The sequence below is a fragment of the Spea bombifrons genome, chromosome 4 (genome assembly GCF_027358695.1).
Source record: "Spea bombifrons isolate aSpeBom1 chromosome 4, aSpeBom1.2.pri, whole genome shotgun sequence".
Lineage (NCBI taxonomy): Eukaryota > Metazoa > Chordata > Amphibia > Anura > Pelobatidae > Spea > Spea bombifrons.
The window spans coordinates 87,464,826-87,489,920 of NC_071090.1; the positions used below are offsets into that span (position 1 = coordinate 87,464,826).

The 25,095-nt window shown below is 36.0% G+C and overlaps 1 long non-coding RNA gene across 1 annotated transcript in view; it reads right to left on the reverse strand.

The window, feature by feature from the left end:
• The window catches only part of LOC128490503 (uncharacterized), a 39,750-nt gene extending 18,282 nt beyond the window's left edge, over positions 1–21,468 (reverse strand). The window contains exons 1-2 of the long non-coding RNA XR_008353954.1: positions 20,887–21,468; positions 17,739–17,830 (exon numbers count right to left, since the gene is read on the reverse strand). This is a non-coding gene — a long non-coding RNA (uncharacterized LOC128490503). The remainder of the gene's footprint in view (positions 1–17,738; positions 17,831–20,886) is intronic.
• Between the last annotated feature and the right edge of the window lie 3,627 nt (positions 21,469–25,095).

Here is a 25,095-nt window from a genome sequence, read left to right on the forward strand (position 1 = left end):
AGTTGCCAAAAAAGATTTTGTTACTGAGAAGTTGAACAATATTCACTTAATGTCTCCTTAGTGTTATTCTAACGGCTTATTTTCAGTTGTTATAGTATGCAGCTTACAAGAACCCCATCTTGACAGTCACATATATAAGTATTTATAAAACAGTCAGCCATGCCCTTTTTTATAGATTTAAATCTATATAATATTACATTTGGGGTTTTTTTTATTGTTAATTTTTTTAAATATGTAACCACTATTTTTCCTGTCTTTAAATAGGGCTCCTTTTAGTATTCCGTGCCTCCATTTTAACCCTTTGAAGACTAAATGCCCTGTCCTTCTCTTGTTCTCTATCTAGAAGCTTCATGTTGTCTCTCTTTTTTTTTTTTCTTTTTTTTTTTCTGGCACTGTAGCTGACCCTGCCAATTTTGGGGTTGTCAACAGTTGCAGCGGTTTCAATCACGCTTCCTTTTGTGAGAGTGCCGGCAGAAGACAAGAGAGCAATGCTCTCATACAAGCAAATTACGAGTAGTGACCGATGATTGCTTGTAAGGCCCACATTTGCTGCATGCTCTACATTCTAAGCAAACAAAAGGAGGTCGGAATGTCTACTTGGTAGTTACAATTAGGCTAATATCTGCTCTCATGCCATTTTCTGTTTTTGTTCTAATCAACTTTCCCAGTCTGCGCTAAGCATTATTTCTCCAAGCCTCCAAAATTTGCACTCTCGACCGTTCTCTGTCGAATATGCTTCTGATTATTATAGCAACTATGTTACATGTTGCCAAAGTAAGTATGAAAATTGAAAAGAAAATGTCGGTGTTAAATAAGGATAGGGTAAATAGGTGGGCATATGTGTGTGTATTGTAGCGTCGTTTTCCTAACAGCAGGAATAAAAAAGGAAAGGGACCCCTGCGGTTGGGTTTCTTTAACTGAAGCAATTTGAGTAACAGGTGGGGCAAACCCTTGGCAGAATGGCCTTAAAGTACAACTTTTAGTGCATATAAGATATCTGTTTCATTCCAGGATATAAAAAAATGTGCCTTAAAAAATGTTATCACTGTTTAATTTGGTTTTGCAAACAAAATCAAACTCAACCTTACATTATCAGCAGGTAAAATGCTTTAACATGCTCTGCGCGTGTATGGTGGAGATCATTTTCATACAAGGAATGATCTCTGGTCCTAATCGCACCACTGCCCCATCGGAGTGGCTGTCAATATATTTTTCTTCTCTCGTTATTTCCTTTGTTCGTTACACAAGATGCTATAGAAGCTCTATGAACCTTATAAGAGGCTTTAAATAGGGTGTCTGATTTGATGAGACAGGAGAATGTGATATGCATACAGTAGAAACTCGATGACTGAGTTAGGCTGAGTTGACATTTCCCTTGGCAGGTGTCACATTTATATTTAAATATGATGGGCACAGACTGAAAATTGTATTAAGACTTTCACGTGTGTATGGTGTGTTGAGCTTCCTATTCAAAGTTATACTAATTATTCATTTTTATAGAAACAGCACGGAGCAAATAATAAGGGTGCTCTTCTTGGATTAAGTGTACTTTCTGGTCATCCTAGCAGTAATTCACTAATGATGTCTAACACGATGCAGCTTTTCGCTCATCATAGTCCTCTCGGATGGACCTGCTGGATATTTTGGTCCTTTATGATGTAGCTGCCATATATCACCCTGCTCTAAGCTGGCAACATCACACACCATAACATCTCAGATGTTGTTGCATACCGGAACTCTCTACAGTAGCTCTTGTTTCTAGGTTGTAAGCTTGTTCCTGGAAATCCAAATTGTTATGTGATGTAATATGTAGGTCCTGTCTACCTATTGTACAGTGCTGTGTAATATGATGACACTATGTAAACCAATAAATAATACTAAATCTACACACCATGACTTCTCAGATAAACTTTCCACAACAGTAGCTTTTGTTGAAAGTTGGCTCCTTTACAGGAGGCAAATAAGTGCGTTTGATAGTATGGCTACCCAACAAGAAAAGATGTTTACAAAATATATAAATAAATTACATCTTGTCATCTGTAACGATGAAAACTGTAATTTACTCACAACAAATAGATTTGATATAAAAGAAAAGCTGTACAATTTCCCTAGATACTTTGGCAAAATGCAGTATGTTTTTTTATACATTTGTTCTCTGTAATTATACATTGATTTTATGTTACGTTGCATTTTCTCAATTTGATCCATCTACAAAATAAATAAATAAATTTCTTTCTAATTAATTCGGAACTTGTATTTTAGTAAATACTCTCGAATATTTGGATTACTTTATGTGAATTTCACATAGATGCTTCATACTTTTCCACCTTAATTCATTTAGTTTCCATAGGAAAAGAAACATTAATTTAATTAACAACTATAGAAACGTAGACAGCAGATATGAACCAGCTGATCTACTTGCCTCAACATCAAGCCTGACACCAGCTAGGCGGCATTGCCCCCTTTGTATGGAAAGTCACCTTGCGCATCCACACAAGTTTTAGCAAGGACTACAAAACCTGAAAAAGAAGAGTTAGCATTTTGCATTTCTCTACTTTTGAGAGATCTCCATGCCAGACTGAGTAGGACATTGGGCTCAAGCCCATTCTGGCCTACTCAGCTATTCACTACCATAATTCCGTCTAACTAGTTCTGAGAAGCCACCTTTTCAGACTATTTTTTATTTATAGAGTACTGACAATGCCCTTGTCATTGCAAGCTTACAATCTATTAGGAGGTTGAGGGGAAATTAGATGGAAAGCAAAGGGGCTTCTTGGGTTATGAGGCTTAGTTTAAAGTGAGAATCATGTGGAGGGTTAGTGGCATGGAGATAGCGAAGGTGTGTGGGTATGAGGAATATATATTGTAGGCTTCTCTTAACAAGTTGAATTAAACCAAAGTGACAACATAGATGGTTATGCATACTAAAGTGTAACTGGGCATTAAACACCAGTAGTGGTGTTTTTATTGCTTTAATGATTATATTACACCATGTTTTCATTTTGGAAGCAAAAATCTTGCATCTCCTTGTTTATTATCCTCTAATGTGTCTTGTAGAGTTCTTGGTGGTAAATAAATTAAAAAAAAAACATGGTCATGTGCATTGGAAAAATATAGGTGCTATGGAAAATGTGTTGATTCCATTATAGAATGTGCCTTTTACTTTATGTATATACGTGTGTGTACGTGGCGGGGCATATGTGCATATATTACAACAGTGTAACAGATGGAGACACATTGCTGCGTCAAGCGCAGTGCCGTAACAAAATGAAGAACAAACAGTGGATGGGCAGATTGTAGAGATTAGAAATAGTGGCTGAGTTTAAATGATCCTCTTTAGCAATTAAAATATGCAGTCCCTGTATGTACAGGTGTCCGTTAGGAAAAGCCGAGCCAGCTTCCATGGAAACAGGTAGTTTCTATGTAACAGAAGACCTTTTCCATTAAGCCTCAGTCATCCTTATTCACACGGCCATAAATAATTCAATTTTTTTTCATTCACACACATGAATAGTGTGTCCCTGATCTTATGCACACTCAACATCCACCTGCTTGGCCGTCACTAACTGATAACAAAGCTAATAGCATTTAGTGAACATACATGCGACTGGGCAGCTGGTGCTTAATGGGAAGGGACTGAATGCAAAAAACAGGTTACATTTATATATATATATATATATATATATATATATATATATATATAATGTGTGTATATATATAGAGAGAGAGAGAGAGAGAGAGAGAGAGAGAGAGAGAGATCAAAGATAAAGAAGATGTAATTCAGCATGCAATATTAAAAATGTCGTTTTTAAAAATTGTATTCGTAAATAAAATTGTTTTATAATATTCAAACACTTAAGAACAAGGTGATCCTGAGTCAGATCATTCTGGTTTTATATGGTCTTTGAATTCTCTATACTATGCTAATGCGTTTATGTCTCATTGGAATATGTCATGCTTTTTTATATTTTCGGCATTTTCTTTTGTGCTGTATGCCGTTTTTATGTGATTTGTATAAATAAAAAGGTAGATTACTGCATAGGTATCATGACCTTTTTTGGCCACAAAGATGTTTTTGTGATAGTTTTCTTACTAAAAACACTACCATGTTTTTGGCTTTAAGTGGCTTAAAGAACAAAGCATAGTTGATTGCGTTTAGAGGCATTGTAAGAACGCAGGTCACATGGGCTGCAGATATAACTGAAGAACTTTTTCTTTGAGTGTATTCTATGCATGTCCCGTAAAAGCAATATACTCTCATACATTTTGGATTTAATGAATGGTTTTAGAACTAAACAATGGACTATAACAGATTCTACATTAAAATATATAGCAGAACCAGGGTTATCTGTTGTGAGCCCGCACCCAGCAACAATTTCAATAGCTGTATTTACTAAAGAACTGAGAATAATAATTATTTACTATGTATTACACTGGGAAGAAACCTACCCATTAAAATGAACTGCCTGAAACATTATGAAAAGAAATGACACATGTTATATTACACAAGGAACTATAGTGTGCTATTAATTGATCATTGTAATTTCAGAGTCTAATTAATAATTGAATTCCACTAAAAACATCTTTCTACTGGTTTTTGACAGATCATAATGTCTGTTTTAATATACTGGAAATCAGATGTTTTGCCCCCCCCAAAAAAAATCAAAATGTATTTTGGGAGGTATTTATTTTCATGATACAGCTTAGTCTCTAATAGAACAGAGGGGGGGAAGTGGAGACAAGTCCCAAAAGAACTTCCTACCTCATAGAAGAATTCCTTTTCTATGTTCATTCCATGAAGCTTCATATCCAAAATGTTGCCTATTATGTATGTATATAAAAAAGCAGACCGGAACAATTTCTTTGGGAATCATGATTTCATCTTGGTTTTAAAACCTTTTGTTAAATGATGATGAAAAACAAAATAAAAAACTAAAGTTTTTTTTATCAGCTTACAAAATAGGTGATACTTGTGTATATTAGGAAATAGGAAAACTAAAATGTTAGTGAAATGATGTATGATCTTGCTAATCAAGAATCCCAGAAAACACTTCAATTCCCTAGCGTGTACATCATGGAAGACTGTTAAGAAAGGATAGAAATCTTCAACTATATTAAGAGGATAAGTAAAGGTCAAAAGGAAAGTACTTTAATTAAAAAGGATGAGTTCTTGATCAAGACATCATGATCTGAAGTTAGAGGGTGAAAGACTGAGCAGTAATGTACTACATTAGGGGAAGTACATACGTGGAGTGTTCTTTCAGTAGAAGTAAAAGCAATTCAAAAATGCTTGGGAGGTATTCAGAAACCTTGAACAAATGCAGGTCTCAAACCAAGGGCAAAAAAATAAAACAAAAAGTTTGGACAGTGTGTGGCAGTGGTATATGTAAATATATATATATAAATGACTTTTAACTAAAACAGCAGTTTAAGGTTTCAGATTTTTATGTAATATTAAGATATAATGCCCCCTTAAATCAGAAAAAAATACTTACAGTTGACCAGATTTACATTCTTTATATATATATATTATATATATATATATTCTTTATATTCTTTACTTCTCATTTTACTTCTCATTTTGGGCCCAAGCTCCACAAAAATAAGTTTCAGAATGTGAGTGGTAAGCCCAACGTGGATATCCATATATCTTTAATACAACTAGTATGTGAAATCCCACATAGGACTACCCTTGGAACCAGTGGTATATTCTTGTCTAGTCCAACTAGGCCTTGCGTGGCAGATCTGGGGAGGCAGCAGTCCCTGGGAAGTTTTACTAGGGATAATTGGCCTTCTTGGTACATGGGAGATCAAGAATTCCTTAAAAAGGACAGTGCCATAGCAACCTTTTCTTGGGAACTAATGCAGGCACCAGGGTATGATGTCATACCCTGATACTCTCCAAAAGACCATCCATGATGGACCACTGTGGCAGGTCTGGAGTGGGCATATGGAGGAGCCCTCCTTGTTAAGGCTAAGTGCAGCGCCCTCCACAAATACATAGCTGCTTGGAACTGACCTGCTTAAAATGAATTATGGTGACTGAAATTCACACACATAGTTATATTGTCCAAGCGCACTGTTCCAGGCTGCTTGCTTTCATATAAGACACTCAGACTCTGTACTCTATAGCTTCAGCCACAGGTGGTGAAAGCGGGCCCACAGGACTGATTTTCGGAAGGGTCCTACCAGATTGACAAGTGATTTCTTTCCTGGACAGCTAAGCAAAGGGGTTGCATTTGAAGTACATCAATATCTGCAACCCAGCTTGTGAGTCATGTGTGCTTCTCAGCAACCACCAGAGTATGTGGGGACATCAATAAAAAAATACTAAAAACCTAAGTCCTAAAACTTGACGCACTGGTATCTTTTATTTTAGAAAATCAACCAGCCAGACAAGACAGAAACCAGACACTGTCTCATACAACAACTCAGGGATTGATATAGTATATAATGTCAAATCAGGATGCAGGATTTGTGACTACAATTGCCTTTGTAATTGTACCCTGTAGATACCCGACATGCATGAAAAATAATGATGTACATATAGTGTACTTATTTTAAGGCTCTCACAGAACATAATCCTATGGTATATTCAGTTACTTGACAATTTAGATATATTGTTATCTTCTTTACAAATTTTCCATCCACAGAACATCTGTCCCTTTTTCCCCCACAGATATTAGCATCCTTCTCTTTCCCACACAACTGGAGACATATGTCGTAAAAAACAAAAAAAAAAACATTTTGTTTTAATATAAATGACCATTAGCTAACGGCGTTTAAACAATATTATATGTAAAGTATATTTATCCAAAATCACAATAAAGATGCATAAATGCTTATGAGTTTTGCTATGCTTAAAATGTTAAACATGAGCACTAAATAAAATTATTATATAGCACTAATGATTTTAATGTAATTTATTTTTATCACCATATTTTATTTTGCACATTTCCTAAAAATAAAATACCAAGCTACGTTTCTCGTAAGGTAGCAGAAGCAGTTTTAAAGGTGCCTGGACCAAATGTCCATCCCATGCACCAAGTAATCTGGTGCATAAAATATGTATAAATAAAAAATTGGGCTTTGTGCGTGGACATCAACCAAATATTCATGAAAATGAATTATGAATAGTAAAAAAACATGGATCAAGTATTCCAAAACTAGGCACAGTATGACTTTGAGTGGGCAGAGATACCGCTACCCCCCCCAAACACACACACTTATTATGATCTAGGCTAATTGTTCTCAGAGTTGTTGTATACAAACATACAAATAAGAATTATAGAAGATAGGGTATCTGACAGTTCCAGATTTCTGCCTGCTTCCATCCACACCATGCCCATTCCTCAACCAAAATGCCTTTAATTTTATTAAGAGGACCAAATGAAGTGATTGTGCCTAGAAACAGTAGAAATTGGGATAAAATGATAGGGCACCAAATGCTTAGATCTCAAAGTTGGATGCTAAGATGTAATATAATCAAACCTACAGTATTTTCTACAAAGATGGTGGCCACACCAAATCCCTGAGGACCAAATCTGGTTAGTGGGCTTCCAGCTGATCTACAGTGACAGGAAAAGTACCAAGCACCAATAACTATTAACACAAAAGTTAAAAAGAGCCACTCCAGTCATCATACACACTGTAACGCGTTTGATTGATATATCCCCTTTAAATGAGCACCCCCTATACATTTGCCCTCTTTCGCCGTCATCTAGCACCTTGCCTTTGAGGAGACGTGTGCAAGAGTGTGCAGAAGCCCTTCCCATTGATTTCAACTGCAGCACTTCCGCAGGCCATATACTGCAGTGCTGGAGCTGCAGCTTCTCCCAAAGGTAACTGCTTCTTTTTTTGTTTCTTCAAATGAATGCATATTAAAGTACTTAGAAAGTATTTAAATATGCATCCTTTGTTCATGGAGCTACACAGGGGCATTGGAATGGTCACAACCAAAGCAGAATCATTTTAGCTGTTATAATAACATCTCTCACATTGTTATACTGTAACACGGTGCTTTAATATGAACAAAAGTAATATGTTCCTTTTTAAGCATACAAAAGCTTTGTTCCTTTTAATGCAAAAAAACATGTCTATTACAAGTGACAGTTAAATCCGTGCACAATGGCGGAAAAATATTTTTAAGGTGAAGCTTTGTGGACCCCCGCTGTAAAATATCTTGAGTATCTCTTGACATCTGTTTCCCTAAATACTTAACTTCAAATTCCACTTTTCCATAACTTTATGTCAAGGTGTACGTCGCCTCAAGGCTTTTGTGTATATTCTTCCATTAATTCATAGTATTTTCTTTGTTGGAATCAAAAGAGAATTAGATGCCTATAATGACATGTCTTTTGCATGAAAAGTTATGTCCAAAAAGAAAAACATTAGCTATATTCTTACGTTGTTTATCCACCTAAAACATCTTGCAGCTTAAAAACAATATATTTTTAATATTTTTGTGTTAATCTAGATCATGACCTTTCACACTACAAGGTGCTTACTATATCCGAAAACCGGGTATTGATTATAATTTGATATTGAGATCTCTCAATAGTTACTTATATAGTTTGTGCATTATGTATTTACTAATTTAAAAAAAAAATATGTTCAAACATATTTTTGTGAATTTCAGAGCTTCTAGATAAAGAGGAAAGAGGAATGCAAAAACAAAATGCGCGTCAGGGACAATTGGAAGGCACATACAAAGCTTGGTATATTATTTGTGTGAGGAATGCATAGGGTTTATTCACTAAAAGGGAGTTGGCAGGAGGGTTTTCAGCTCAATTAAATATTAAATTGCCCTGTAGCAAGCATGTTGTAATCAGATAGATTTCCTGAATGTCACTTTACTGCTTAAACTATGCATTTCGCAGGGCCAGATAATCCATTCTTGCAGTGGAATTTGCAAAAGTAAGTTAGGGAGCTAAAGCGACAACTCTCCTGCCAAATCTGGCTTTAGTGGAAAAAAAATACAAAAATGTCATTAATGGAACACCACAAGATGTGAGGAATAAGCTCATATCCAGGATTTAAGGCAATTGATCAACTTAATACAAAAGCAGTGCCTTTCTGAAGACTATCCTTGTATGTACATGGATGAGCCAGATATAGTCATTTTCAACAAATGCCTGAGACTAATGGGAGTTGTGTGGACCATTCTACGTGTCCTGAACAGCCAAAAGACCTTCTCTTAAAAATTCCATTGACTGCCAAAATAAAGTGTAGGTAAGGATGTTTCCAACCATATAGTTGAACTTCTTCTGCTCGAAGGGCTGAGCTGGCCAAGAACGATTGAAGACACTAGACTTTGAAGACAGTAAAGCGGAAGATCCTTCATAATCATACATTTATATAGAATTCTTTTGGAACGCTACCATCTTTGTGATCAGAACCTTGAGATGTTTCAAGATACAAGAAGTACCCTTATATGCCAGACCTTTATAGCCCTCTTTGTATCTGAGCTTCTGCTCTGTTGATGCATATTGACATCAATGCAAAAATATGCTTAGCTTCTCAGAGCCTAGAACACAGCAAAGCCTCTTCCAAAGTATGTAGGGTCATCTGCTAACTATGTCAGTACACAGAGTATCAGCTGGGTAACTATGCATCAAAACGAGAAATCTGACTCATGTGCTCCGATTGGCTTCGCTAAATCACGCATCGTTTTTACATGCAGATGGTACAGACGTGAAAAATAATGTTTTTTTATCCCCCCCCTTATGAAACAGGAGGACGTTTTTATTTAAACACACTGATTAGTTGGCATAGTGATATATTGACATTATAACGTGGCATTGCTTCTGCAATGTACTGTATCAAAACAAGCTCGATAAAACCGCACCAAACTGTTATTGATTTGGCAATTTATAATGTATAGTACTACACCGGCAAAAAAAAAATAGGTTTTTGTTGTATTGTATAAAATGATTTAAGAACGAAAACAACCCCTAAAAGCCCTACTTATATGTCATTTGAAAAGACTCCTGCAACTGAACACAAACATAATGGATTTATAATTGTACATATGTATTTTTCTTTATAAATATCATTGCAAGCCGGTGTACTCTCTGAAGGGGCAGCAAAGAAAGAGGAGGTAGAAACTTGAAGATACCCTTTAATATACTCTACTATATATTATGTGATTGGTTTATTTAATGTTATTTTGTTTACCTGTTTTTTTTACTTGGTCTCGCTTTTATTGGGGTTTAGTAATTACGATAACGCATAATATAAGGTGAGAAATGGAATATCATTTCTCATATTTATTTTAATTATATTGTATAGCGTATATACTGAGTGCTGACTTCAAACCTGTTATATTGGGATCACAGGTAATGTGAACTTTCAAATATTTTGAGACATCAAGAAAAAGTGTCCTACAATCTATGTAATAATAACCTTTCTACATCACTTTACAAGCAAGCTTAACATGAAATGCGCCTTGTCAGATATAGAAGAAAAGCACATTTCCAATCCGGTATTTTTTTTCTATATTTCCAATTCATGGATTCAGAAGAAGGATGGCAATAATGACTACTGATTTTTGGGAGATTATTATCATTTCCATTTAATTAAAAGAGCGATCATGTACATAACGGTTGCTGTAAAGGACAACGGAAATGGAATGATTTGGCAAAGCCAGTGGAAATATTTTATCTGATCTTTAGCTACTGATATTTCTTTCAAAGGCCAAAAAAGACACTGACATGACCTATACCGTCTTCTCAAGACGAGCGAGCAGTATAGCTGAAAACTAAAATCCAGTAGTTTTGTTACATTTATGTGCAAAAAAGGAATTGATCTAGAAATTGGCAGAGTTTAAGGTATTTCAAATTGGAAGTAGAGCCCTGCGCGGGACAGCTTTTTGAATCCCGCTCCCGCTGTTTTGAATCCCGCTCCCGCCCGCTCCCGCAATGTGGGTGTTCTGCTCCCGCCACATTTGTGGCCAATCCCGCCTGCTCCAGCCACATTTGTGGCCAATCACGCCCGCCTCGTTACCTGATTTCCCGCGCAGTCCCGCAAGGCTGCCCTCGAGTTGTTCCCTCACGGCGTCTCTTCTCTTGCTCCGCCCAGGAACAAGGCGGAGTCACAGGAAGTGATGTCACATCACGTGACTCCGCCTTGTTCATGGGCGGAGCAAGATAGGAGACACTGTAATGGAGCAGCGAGAAGGCATCCTTGCGGGGCTGCGCGGGATTACCGGGACCCGCAGGTTCGGTGCCTGACCGACCGCTCCCGCCCGCAGCCCCAGCAAGACCCGCCTCCCAATGCAGTCCTCTAGTTGGAAGTATATACGGTAATGGCAACCATTGGCAATGGAAATTTTAAAACGGGACATTTACACCTGTTTGTGAATCATACTTACATGAACAAAGCTTCGATAAACAGAATGATGATGGGAAATTTGTGAAGCTTTTTTTTATTAATTGTGGGTGCTCTCCTTGTGCTTTAGCATATTGTTCTGGACCTGTCGATAATGGGTCACGGCATAGGTCCCACCAGCAATGTGGGTTTTCAGTTTTCCCCCAAACTTTGGAACGGTAGTGTGTGTGTATAGAAATATAGAAATAACAGAGACTATTAGTAGTCAGGGGATCACGTTACTACCGATTCCACTTTACACGGCGTTTTTACTAATGGCATTGGACACGACTACACTTCTAACATAAACAAGCTCCAAAATCTATAAAGTCTCTTCTGTAAAATTAATCCGATCAATACATTCTTGTTTTTCTTTCATGTGCAATTACACAGCATCTCCAATAACATCATTTAAAATACTATAAAGCATTTTGAAAGTGTTTTAAGTAGTAGCTTTTTTACTAAGTGTTTCTGGGCATAGGGGTGTAACAGAGACCCTGTTTTAGGAAGATGATTGATTCTAAAATATGAAGGCGGGGAGCATAGCTCAGAATATAGAGAGTCAAGAGTCCATTGGGCTAGCGTGATGCTAATAAACTGGACTATAGAGACAGATAACTAATCCATCGCATAGGGGAGAAGAGAAAAGCCTCCTCCTGGTGTCATTGTTTGAGAATGAAACATCTAAAGCACTTTATACCAGACAGTGGTGCCCACAAGTCAGGTACATTGCAAAAGCTGATTTGGTTCTTTGGCTAGATTGAAATAGAGCTCCCCATTGCTAACACAGCAGACTAGCATGTGGAGCGGAGGAGGACCTTGTATTCCAATAATAAAAAAAAAAGCGGGGATAGAGAGTTAGAATTTTCAGATGAACTGGAAGATGCATTAATAAAAATAATAATAATGATAATAATAATAATATTAATTAATAATAGAAAACAAAACATGTCACATCTGTAGCATAAGAGTGGAAGGAAATGGTGTTGGATGGCTGCCACTTGGCAGTAAATGCACAGAAGGATAGCAGTTACTAATTGTTATTGTATGCAGGGAAAGATGGATTGTAACAACATGCACCGGCAGGAGGGCTCTGAGAAGTGACCAAGGAGGTATTAGCAGTAGGAGAAAAATTAATTGGGAACCACACTCGGTCCAAATCTTTTCTGCATTTTTTATTTAACTACTTCATTGTCAGGGCTTGTTTAGGACTCTTACATTTGGATAAAAAAATTGAAAAAATTGGACGTTTCCTCTCTTCTAACTTCCTACTTTCTACTATTGTGACGAAATACATCACTGTAATCATAGCACATCAAGGATTTCATCAAGGCGAGGCTCAGTATTTGTGACGCTTGCCTTTTATCTATATTAGGTTGATGCACATAACAGAAAACAATATAAATGGAACAAATATAGCAATACTTAGCTTTCACTTGTATGTTCCAATTCTCAGACTACATAGCCTACACATTATCTGTGTTACAGGCAACCATCCCTCTCCATAGTTCAGCATCTTTGCTAAAATAAAGCTAAATGCTATCTTGCATTGCCTACCTTTATCTCTGAACAAACACACACAGGACAGAATATAAAAATTAGATACACGCTGGTTATTTCTCTGGTGCTCAGGAACAGGTCCTTGTCACCTTGTTCAGCATTACAGGCAGGGAATGTGCATGTATTAACCATCTACAGACCAGAAGGATGAGCAATGCCCTTGATATGCCACATTTCTGCCAATTCTATAAAAATAGCTGCTTTAGCCATTAGCGGAAACCTTTAGTTAATATTTTAGCTCAGCATCCAACCTCCCAACATATTTATAGCTCTGCTATTTAAAGGAAAGAAAAGACCTGAAGTTATTCTAAAGGCAGAATAATGTATGTATCTGCCATGATAGAAAGTTTATTTTAAGAACATACCTGTATTATTTACAGTAAATGGAACTATGGTTACAGGGCCACGACCCATGGATATCTTGCCAACCCAAAGCGATCAGAGACATTTTGTCAGGGCCCATAATGTTGTAGTGGCCCTGACCCTTTGTACCAGTAGTTCTGTTTCTAAGCTTTTTCTGCAATGGCGGTCAAAGAGCATCAATGAACAAATACAATTTACAAAACTAATTGTTTAACGTTGAAAAAAAAGTCATTTCAGAGACAGAGTCTCTAAATTTCATGTTCATTAGTTGTGACCTGTGGACATGTTGAGATGTTATTCTTATATTTTTTCTAGTGAATCTCTCTCCTTAGAACTGTATTGAAGGTATCAGAGACCACAGAATGATGTCACTGTCACATTACTTTCAATCAAACATTACATCATTGGGCAAATTCCATAACAATCCATTATGCGTCATGTTCGTTAAAAGAGGTTTAATTATCCATATTATTATTTTTTTGTCATCTTGGTGTATCATATCATTGTCACTGACCTTTGATTAGCATGTGAACACTTAACTTACAGAGTTGGAGGTTGAATCATTTAACATAACTACTTAAAGTACAAACAATTGGCTATTACTTTTAATCAAGTAATGTAATAGTTAGTACCCTTTTTTTGTAAAATAAAAAAATAATAAAAAATAGTTCATAATCCCTGTGGAATGGAGAGATGAACTAGACAATAGATTCAAAAAGGTTAAATATTTTAGACAAAGGGAAATTAAAAGCAATTATTTTTTTTGTATGTTGTGGAATTACATGGGAATGTAAAAAGTCTAAAAAATTAACCTAGCGAAAGACACATAAAGCCCAAAGTTCAACTTGTAGGGTACCTGCCCTATATCATCCTCCCACCACGTTTCTACACCACCTTCCGGAATAAAAAGAAAAGTATGGAACTGAAGAATGGAGTCGTCCAACTGCCTAACAATATCGCAGATATTTAGGGTACAAGTTTGAGAATGTTGTTAAATATGTTAAATATTTGGTGCGAGTAAACTATAACTCTTGTTCAAACTGCGATGTATGAAATATCGCAATATCGAAAAGTCACATGACCAATTTGCTAAAGCCACACATTATTTAGCGTTAAAACAAACATGATTCACCACTGACGTTATTCTGTTTTGTCTTTGGAAACCTGGCATTACACCAGAAATGTATCTTTTTATAGATCCATGGTTCGTGCGTGGCAGATAATGCTTTTTAATTACCTAATATAAATCCATAAGCTTAATTGCCGGCTGCACACAGGAGCCTTATCATAGCAGGAGCGCCTGTATAACACGTTGCACACATTCAGTGGTAGGAGTGATAAAATCATTTGTCCATCTGTTACTTGCTAGGGAGTGGTACAATATTAACCCCGTCGCTGCCAATATTGCGGCTAGCTTTTTTTTTTTTTTTTTTAAATCAGAGAACATTAAAAAATTCTGCCCATAAAGGAAACATTTCTTTGAGTCCCTCTCAATATAATGATGTAATCTCGTTTTGGGGCAAAAGCATTCAGAAAACAGTACACTGTTTTTTTTCCTTGTAACAATGTAAAAGTTATATTTTCTGGTTTACCTGTAAATGTTTAGTGTATGGGATCGAATAGTACAAAGGTAGTTATTTTTATTTTAGAACTAACACAGTAGAAAAGAAAAAAAAGAAAAGAAATCAAGAATTTGGATAAAAGCGCACAGCTCTGTGTACTGTAAAATGTACCCATCCGCTCCTAGTTCTTGGCAGGGATTTACACCTTCTCCTCCAAGTTATTACTTAAGTTTAAATGATCCTAAATTGTTTGCAGAATGCTATTGTCCCACTGATTACTGCTGATTTCTTTTAGTTTTATGTCTGGTTTAGTAGCGATCTGCATTTTGTTAATAGGTAGTTACCTACTGATAAACGGCAGGAGTAACATCTGCGCGGTAGTAAACACACTATTTTCTGTACTGTAGAAGTAACAAAGGAAAGAGAAATATATAATGCGACCGTGGGTTTTGCCTGACAGGTGCGCGGAACCGACTCCACATGGAACACAATCAAGACACAATAACTAAAATGTTGTATCTTTTAAATGGCGCACTTCAAAAGATTACGCCACGGTGCCAAACGAGCACACACCTAGACATCACCGACGAGGCAAAAGCAGGGCTAAAACGCTTTTTCATGTAAAACATTTAACCAGAGTTTTGCCAATAGAGAATACACATATTATAGAAGGATTTGGGGAAGATATAAAATATTTATTTCTTGATAAACAGAGAGGAAAAAAGTCAAAATTGCCTCTTTTTAAGGCGTGTGGGATTGCCACAAGGAAAATATTGTGTCTGCTAAAAATTTAGGTAGGGCTAATGAGAGGGCTAATGAGAGGGCTTATGAGAGGGCTAATGATAGGGCTAACGATAGGGTGCAATTTCATTATGGTAGAATTTCAAAATACAGTTTTGTGACAATACCAGTAGGTTTTTTTATGGTCTTCAAATTCAATACTAAAACATTTTAAAATGTTCAAGGCACTATTTAAATATCCACAGAAATCAGGTTACAAACACTCCAATGCCTGCAGATATCTGTCTATAAAAATAATCTCTCTCTCTATCTATCTATCTATCTATCTATCTATCTATCTATCTATCTATCTATCTATCTATCTATCTATCCATATTGTTCTGCTGCTCCCTGCATCCCGTGTTAAGATCGCTGTGAAAATGTTGTGGAACCTTTTGATACGATGATGTTGGACTATTACGCATTAAGTGCTGTTACCTACCGTCCTCTAATTAATATAAAGGACCAATTCTCCCCAAGACGACTCAATAGATCAGTGGGCAGCAGCGGAATCAGTGGGGAATAAGCATATCATGCTGACAATTCTCTACTCTGGGATATCCAGTGTTGGCATATGTGCTCGCACTTCAGCCTGATTTTATGAATCTAATTCAATGCAAACTGCAGTAAAAACATAGTTTTGTAATTCTGCACGTTTCTACTCCATGTTACAACGAATGTCAGAATGACTGTCAATGTCTCTTCTACACATCGTTTTATTTTGTGTATTATCCTGCAGGTTTACAGTAGACCTAAGAGAGAAACCTGTTCAGCAATCAGAAAGAGATGTACATTGTGTTAGCATGTGTCATTTCACATTTATCATAATAAGCACAATAACACTAAGACATTTGCTAGCACCAAAGTGCTTTTTTTTTATACCAACTGTTATTCTTTTAAATATTTACCCAAATTCCTTTTTTTTATTTTTCCGCTAGCGAGTAAAAAAAAAATCACTTGGCTTAGCGTCTATGATCACATGTGCATTGAACTAACATTACATGTCAAGTCAGCTCAATGTCAGGGATTTTTACTACAATGCTCCTTTCAATCATTTTTACATGTAACAAGGAAAGAGTTTCCCCATTCGTGATCGTATTGAGCAGCTCTGCATTGTGTATCCTGGGACTGTGGATCACAAATGCAACAGGGACAATGGCGAGAGCAGGACAAAAGACATCGTGGCACAAGAAAAAGAGAAGATCCACTAATTCGGATTCACACTCGCTAATTCAGACTCACACGGGGGGTCTGAAAAAATCAAATAATAATAAATAAAATAATAACAATTGTAGCCATTTAGTAATAGAAATGAAACATATTATTTTTATACTAGTATTTACCATAACTGTCTTTAGATTAAATAAATAGATTAGTCAGTTCCGATACATTGTCCTCATATCAGCATCTTTGAGCACCTGAACAACTTGAAGGGTTATTTGAGGAATATAAGAACCCTGTTCTAAGCATCTGCTAGCTGATAAGCATGATGAAAAGTAAAGTGTATATTTCAGCAGCGGAGAAATGTGTTTTTTTTTAAGGTGTAATGAGCATCAAGAACATATTTTTGTTTGTTGGTTCCTAAAAAAAGCTGAGGTTAAAGAAAGGTCTTCTGTTAAAAGTTCTGCACAACTTTTTAGTAGTTTTGATGAATTTGGTGGCTTTATATATGAATATATATATATATATATATATATATATATATGTTGTACTGTGGCCTAAATCAAAGATGTCATGATCTCTACTACCATATATAAAAGTGTCTCCAACCACTTTGATTTTAGCGACTTTAATAAAGATGTGTGTCCCAATTAAATGCCAATTATCCAACTGTTATTGCTATTAACATAAAACTACATTCATAATGAGAAAAGGCTACCTGAAAACCTGTCCCACGTAGACAGTTGAACTGTGATACATATACGCTGGACATAAAACATTTTGGTTCAATCCATGTAGTGAGATACATTCATATGAAATACTAGTCAATGAAACGACAAGCCACTTTTCAGCATATATATATACCGTTATTGTGGCAATAGCGAATATCATGGGCTATTTTCTATATTTATCATAATTGTATTGCTGTTAAAAAAGAGCACAGACCTTAAAAAATGTTTTAGGCTCCTCTTTCTCTCATCAGGATCTTGCTAGCCGATTCTCTCAGGGAAGTTTCTTTGCTTTGAGCCTAGAAAAATCTGCAAAGGTAAAATGAATAAACTGATAACAGTAGAATAAATATTTTGTAAAATTCTGCAAAGACAGGAAGTCTTAAAACATATATATATATATATATATATATATATATATATATATATATATATATATATATATATATATACATTGTCTAGAATTAATCAGGCTGTGATGTGGGATATTGCACCTTCACCAGGTGTCAACTGCCTTTGACGTCAGTGGCAGTCAAAGCATCATCTCTGCATGATTCCAGTTACTGTAGCTTTGTGGATCCCATTAAGCATATTGCTTGGAAAATGGGTCAAAATTGTTCAATAAGGTGGAATGGTGGAGTGGATAAAATATGTAGAACACAGATTTACAACACAGTTGTAAACTTATTCAAACAGTAAGACTGAAAGGTATACCGTAGTGTAACTATAGAAAAACATTATTAATTACCATCACCATTTCATGTCATAGATAAATAACGAGAAACACTGATACTCTGTAATTTTTACATGAATTATACAAAAATGATGCCTCATATGGAATAAATAATTATTTAAATAATAGGTCATTATCATATTGGCATACACAGGTACAAATGTGACTGTAACTTAAATTAATTAATATTTTTGGGGAGAGGGGAATAAATGATTCTTTTTTATAAAGAAGAATTATTATTTTCAGCATTTTTTATGGTTAATTCAAATGAATGCTTATAGTAAAATATTCTGCTTACTGGAAATGAACCCAAGAAAAAAAACTAATATGATGGGACCAGCTGATAATATGAATTTTCTAAGCATCATTGACTTCCTCGATTTAATTGCTGATAATGAAATATACTTAATGACAAAATGACTCATTATAATAATGCAGTAAAATGAGTCTCACGACCATCTGCCCCACCCTGCAAGGAACGGCACTAGATCACACGAATTCAAATATATCAAAGAACACAACTATATGCACAAGGTAAAGATATGAATTTTTCAAATGGCAATCATTTTCTTTTCACCATACACACATCTGTGTATATATAGAGTGTAGAAAATGGATTTAGAGTTTTCTTAATTTCTTAAACCAAAAAAATATTTTGCATTCTCTACAACAAGTCGCTGGCAGTACATTCTTTTCTTGGCACATTGACACAACTGTGTAATTCCCAAACATTTGTGGTGTGTCAGATCTGAACCACAGTACAAGTGGTTGTGATGTGTGTGTGTGTATATGTATAGATACATAAAAGGTTAGGAAATGAATCACTTGATCCCATACTTTCTTATTTTGTACTCAATTAAGCCACTCTATGTAAAGAAAAAATACATATATATGCGTCTTCTGTTATTCTCTGTACTTCGTACTTAGGCCAGATTAATTTAGCTAGAAGGACAGAGTCGTTTTAGAGAACATCTCATCAATTGTAGTGTTCAGTTTAAGGTCGCTGTCCATGGCATGGTGCTGAATTCAGTATTGGAGGATGGCACTAAACTAGAAGTATAGGAAGGAGGGCAATCTATACACGTTTTTATTGTATTCCTTTTTTTTTCATTTAGTTGATGCCTTTCTAATAAACAGGCTTGCATTTTTTTTTACTATACAGTGATTTACAGACAAAATATATGTTTAAAACATTGGTGAAAAACGGGCTAAAGACACTCGAAGAGCTTCGGGATGAGTATTCAGTGGGGGAAGAGCGCAGATTAGTTTGAATTGTCCTAGGATCTATTCATTAGGGTGGTTCAGAAAGTACCTTAATGAAAATCTCTGGTTACTATTCAGACCGCAAATACAAAGCCAAACCAATCTGCCTCTTCAATTATTAACCACGATACATTGCTGAAGAGATGGCTTGAAAATGAAAAGTTCATCATCTGTCAACACACAAAACCTTGACTTTAGAACAGTGTGAGGAAGGAGTGAAATGAGACAGCAGACTGGAAATATACAGCCATATAGTTCAAACCACCAAAAGAAGATTAACCGACTACAGGTGTGCACAGTATTATATTTATTATTATTATTATTATTTATTTACCACTAGATATATGATACTTAATCTCAGCATCGGTAACCCTGTAAGTACCATCAATGTTTCTCTTACTCCTCTAGCAACATAAGGGTTATTACCCATTGCAAGTATTATGGTGGTGTTCTGAATACATACATGCATAAAATGTCCCTTCATCTCCATCTCCTATTTTGTTTTTAAGTAGATTATTCTGTAACATAAACACTTGCCAAATATAGTATACTGGCGTACTGCTTAAAATCGCTTGATTCACTCTGCTTGGAGATTTCAAATATAGACTAGTTTCTGAAGACTCATTTGGACTGTAAATGCTGTACACCACACCTTTAAAACACAAATGGTTAATAATAAAATCTCCTTAAAACTCAAAACTACCATGTTCTACACACCCAGATACTGGTGGAGGAAGCCAGGGCTAGTTCAGTGTGTCTATAACATAGATCTTTGTCAGAAGAAAATGTAATTTATGTATAACTTAATTATCCACCAGTGATTTTTTTGTTGTTGTTGTTAGCATTGGAGAAGGTCCAGAAATCCAGAGATTTTACATTAAAAACTAATAATGAAACAATGGTCATTTAAATCTAATTATCAATAGACTACCAATGTTCTCTGATCTATTTTCTATTAAAACATATTTTGAACAGTTCAGTAAAAGAGATATAACAGCTGGGGTGCTCCTGCTATTTCTACACACTCTGTTAAATTATTAAATAGAAATAAGAAGAAATTAGTCTTTTTCTTTAAAAATAAAGAAATCCATATTGGGGAAAAAATGCACTTAATTTTAAGGAAATAATAGCTACTTGGGTTATGAACAGAACTTTGTGTTCAGAGTTCAGATCAACTGCAAATTGCTCACCTGTAGAATGCAGACACAGACCAACAAAAAATGGACTAAGTATGTAGATAATATATACATAAGTGTAACACATGCATGTACATTTAGGTAAAATAATAAATAGCTTGGGTGTATTATGATTCATTGTTGATGATAGTATTTCAAACTCCAGAAAAGCACCAAATGCCCATTCACCTTACCTTACAGCTTTGGTTAGGATCTTTTTTTGTGTGTCCTTCTTTAAAGTTTGGAAATGCAGCTTTGCCTTCCAGCAGTGATCTTCTTCTATTGGCTGCCTTGGATTTTCTTAAAGAAAGGAGGATTTGACTTGATACTGAGTGATAAGAGGAGGTGCAGATAGATATGTTCTGCTGTAAGCTGACATCTGCTTAACTGTGACATGCTACCCTCTCTCTTCACATCAAGGCAGTGCTAAGTAAGGGAGCTTCCTAGGTACTGAGCTTGGGGAAAGAACTGTCCCCCCATCTTTATATCAGCATCTCAGACAATAGTCAGGGCTAGTGTTGCAGCTGGAGGCTGTCTCTTTAAACCTCCAACCCAAAGGTGGCCTGTCACATCCATGGACATCCATGACGTCATCTGATAGAAGCATAAAAAAAAAATCCCACTTCAAAACAAAAGTCCCAGGGCGACCATGGCAACAGACTGCAAATGTCAGTGTGCATCCATGAGGATGCAGCTAAGCAGCTTTCCCTTTGCCTCCCACATTGCAGTGAAAGGGTGTAAATCTATTGCAATTAGCACTACTGCCAGGATTAATTTGCAAAAGGAGAGGATGTCATTGCTGGGGTGGCATAGGTTGGCATCAGCTGTATTAGCTACAATTTGTCTTTGCATGCCAGTGAGTCAGCTGTTGCACTCTTGGTCCCCAGCCCTTTTATTCCTGTTCTTCTCTCTCTCTCTTTGCTTTCTTATGAAAACAGGTATTATAATGTAAATCCCCTCCTCCTAATCCTACTGTGTGTGATGCACTATGAAGGAAATAATTTGTTTCTTTTGTTGCTTTGGGTTTCCTCCTTGCCTTGCTATTATTATTAGTATTATTATTTTTAAATATTACTATATATATTGGATGCCTAAAGCATAAAAACAATTGTGTTGATTTAGTGACTACAAAAATGTAAGCAATATAAGTCTAGAATACTCAGAAAACTGAAATCATTAATTAAAAAAAGGACATATTTTTGTATTTATTTTTTCCTATAGCTCAAGAACATTTTTCCTGTTTTTTTTTTTTTTTTTGCATATTGTACACATTGTACAAGGAAATTAAAATTCAAGATGCTACGAATTTAATAAACGGTAATAATAAAAGCTACAAAATAGCAGAAACTTGCATTTCATTAATTCCTTACAGCATGTGTTCTAGTAGTAGTAGGTAGTAATAATGTCAAAACAGTATAATAATATAATAGGAACTAACAACTCCCTACACAAACATATGCAAATGTTCACAAATACACAGTGACTTTGCACATATGTATGCACATATATGTTGGGTACCTTTTAGTGTGAGTTTGTATTGCTTTTAAAGAATACATGTCTTCCTAAGCTATAAAGGTATATATATTCAGTATATATATATATATATATATATATATATATATATATATATATACATACATTACAGATCTCTACATTTTCTTTTTGTCGGTATATGCACAAATTAATTACATATTGTTTTCTTACATTTAGGCATTGGCCAGCAGCTGGTACTTAATAATCACAGTTATCCACCAAACTCATGCTTCCTCTGTTTTCGCACAGTTGGAACCAGATACTCTGGTGCTAAGCTGCTAAGGTCAGCTAGAAATACAGATCAGTCTGCTGGACTCCTCATAGACTCATTTCTGAGTCTACTTGCCTCAGACACAGGGAGACTGACCATGGCTGCCACTACAACATCATTTCATATGAGGAACTAAATTATCATTTAGACAAAAGTCTTGGTATGCCAGGAGCATGACCACGGTGATATCTGCTTCCAACATGATTGCATGCATGCCCATAATCTGCCTATGTGCGTATCAGGCATCCCAGGCGGTTGGCTCATGGCACCTACTTACTCTTGCTCTGGATGAATAAATGCTAAATTTTATTGTTCTTCAGTCTTCACCCACTCCCTGCTGTGAGCAGTAGTGTTGCCAATATTATACAGCAGATACAAGGCTGGATGATAAAGATATGTCATATGACTCACATAAGCATTTGTTGCTGGGTGCACCAACCTGCCCAATGAGTTTGCCACCTACACTTGATCCACCACTGGGTAGTTGAGGATGAATGAGGTAGAACCAGCATGTTGACTTGGGTTTTGTTTGAGCCCCGTCATGTTGGGTACTGTACAGAATACTCTACAAGTATAACAAGTGATAAATAAAATGGCATGACAGCCTCCCACTATCTGCCACTAACAACTCTCCCAATACATCATAGCATCCTTCTTATATTCCTTAGATTCCCATAAACTTTGTTACATTGTCTATCTGCTTTTAAGAATTCAGAATCAGTGAAAGACAATCCTTTTTTTTCTGTTGTTGTCGTCAGCATGCTACCTGCAATACTATACCCTTTGGATGTTTTGACTCCAAGTATATTATTCTGCACTTATCAACATTATATATACATATGAGTGCTAAAAATTCATCTGATCTAATAATCCGAAGAACAAGTAGCCTGCGGGTAAGAAAACCATGTGCTACTTAATAACAGTAAGAATTAGGTCCTGCTCAAATCATACAGGTGCTACAGAGGGTACCGTACATAACAATTACCTTGAGGCAATAACGGTTTCATAAGACAATTAACCTGGAACATTTAACACTGTGTTGTATGTCCTCCATTGGCAATGGCTGTTTTTATAGGAAAATAAGCCAATAAAGTGTGAACCTAAACCAATATGTCCAAGGTCTGCCTTTCAACTATTTCTGTTTTTCTAAATGGAATTAAAATAATTACCTGTTTAGTCACTTTGATGAAATCATTTTCTTTCTGGCTAAAATGTTGGTAGAAGCTGCCCTTGTTCGACTAGTAGAAGAGACGGTTTAAGAGACAGTAGGCTTGATTGAATATATTATATAAACCTATCCTAAGTAATTGAATAGCAATCCTCTCATAGATTGCAATGGGAAAAATAAGATAAATTCTACCTCTGTTTTTTTTTAACTCATTCTTTCCATTGCGTTATTTGGGATAAGTTTATCATCAGCATTAAAAGTATTTTTGTCTAAAATCACTATTAAAAAAAATGATGTGCTCATTCAAACTTTTCTTAATATTAACAGTACCAAGAAATATAGGATAATGATTTGGTAGCGCCATTACAATAGGGGGGGGGTAGTGAAGATTAATAATAACATTAAAGAGACAGTTTAGTATCTTTGATACCATCTGTAAAGAATGAAAGCACTTACCTGACATAGAGGGTGCATCTCTGCAGCAACAGCTGCCCTCCTCCTCTTTTGTATGACTATTCTTATTGTAGTAATGAGAGCACTTTTCCCCATTCTGTCAGAATATATGTGACGGTGCTCTAACTAAGTGCTGTCACATTTAATAATGACTTAAATGTCCGAGTGGTAGTTCAGGCATTCCCTGCCAGTGACATCATTGCTGACATTACCAGGAGATCCTCTTCATATGATAGGGAATAGCAGGGTCTATAGAGACCCCAATCAGGTCATCTGCCACAGTTCTTGGTTGACTGTTCCTACAATGTATTGTCAGGCTGCGTTTAAGCAGCTGCAGCCTCAATAGACCCATCACTGGGCTACAAGCAATCAGAGGGTTCTCCATAGGATTTGCCTGATTGCTATTCAAGGGAGCTCCTTAATTGTTGTACAGGGTATCCCTACTGGCGATGTCATCAGTGGCATCACAGGGATTCCCCGTGCTAATAGTGATTCCTGGGGTCATAAAAAATCCAAAAGGGAATATCTACACAGTGTGTACTGCTCTCTGAACTGTGCAAAAAATGTTAAGAAAAATTATTAAGAAAGGGAAAAAAATTCCCTGTTATTTTAAAGAATTCCTTCACCATGCCTTACAATGCTTCCACTTACCTAAAAAAAAAAAACAAAAAAAAAACACCATAAAAATATACAAAAATACTTTGGGTTAAACTGCCCCAAATGCAAATCCCAAATATGGGATATTGCACGAGCAAAATTGTCTCTAAAAAATGAAATGCACATGTTGCAGTTCTGTAGCTCCCCCAAACGATGGCAGCATGAAAAGTGTCTAGTTGTCTACTATTTCTAAAGAAATACTTATGTGAATTGAGGGCTGCAAAGCTGTCCAAAATGGGTCATGGGGACGGTAAATCTCGGAAAATTCCACATTTGAAAACTAAAATGCACATGTTCCAGTTTTTGCCCTGTAGCTTCCAC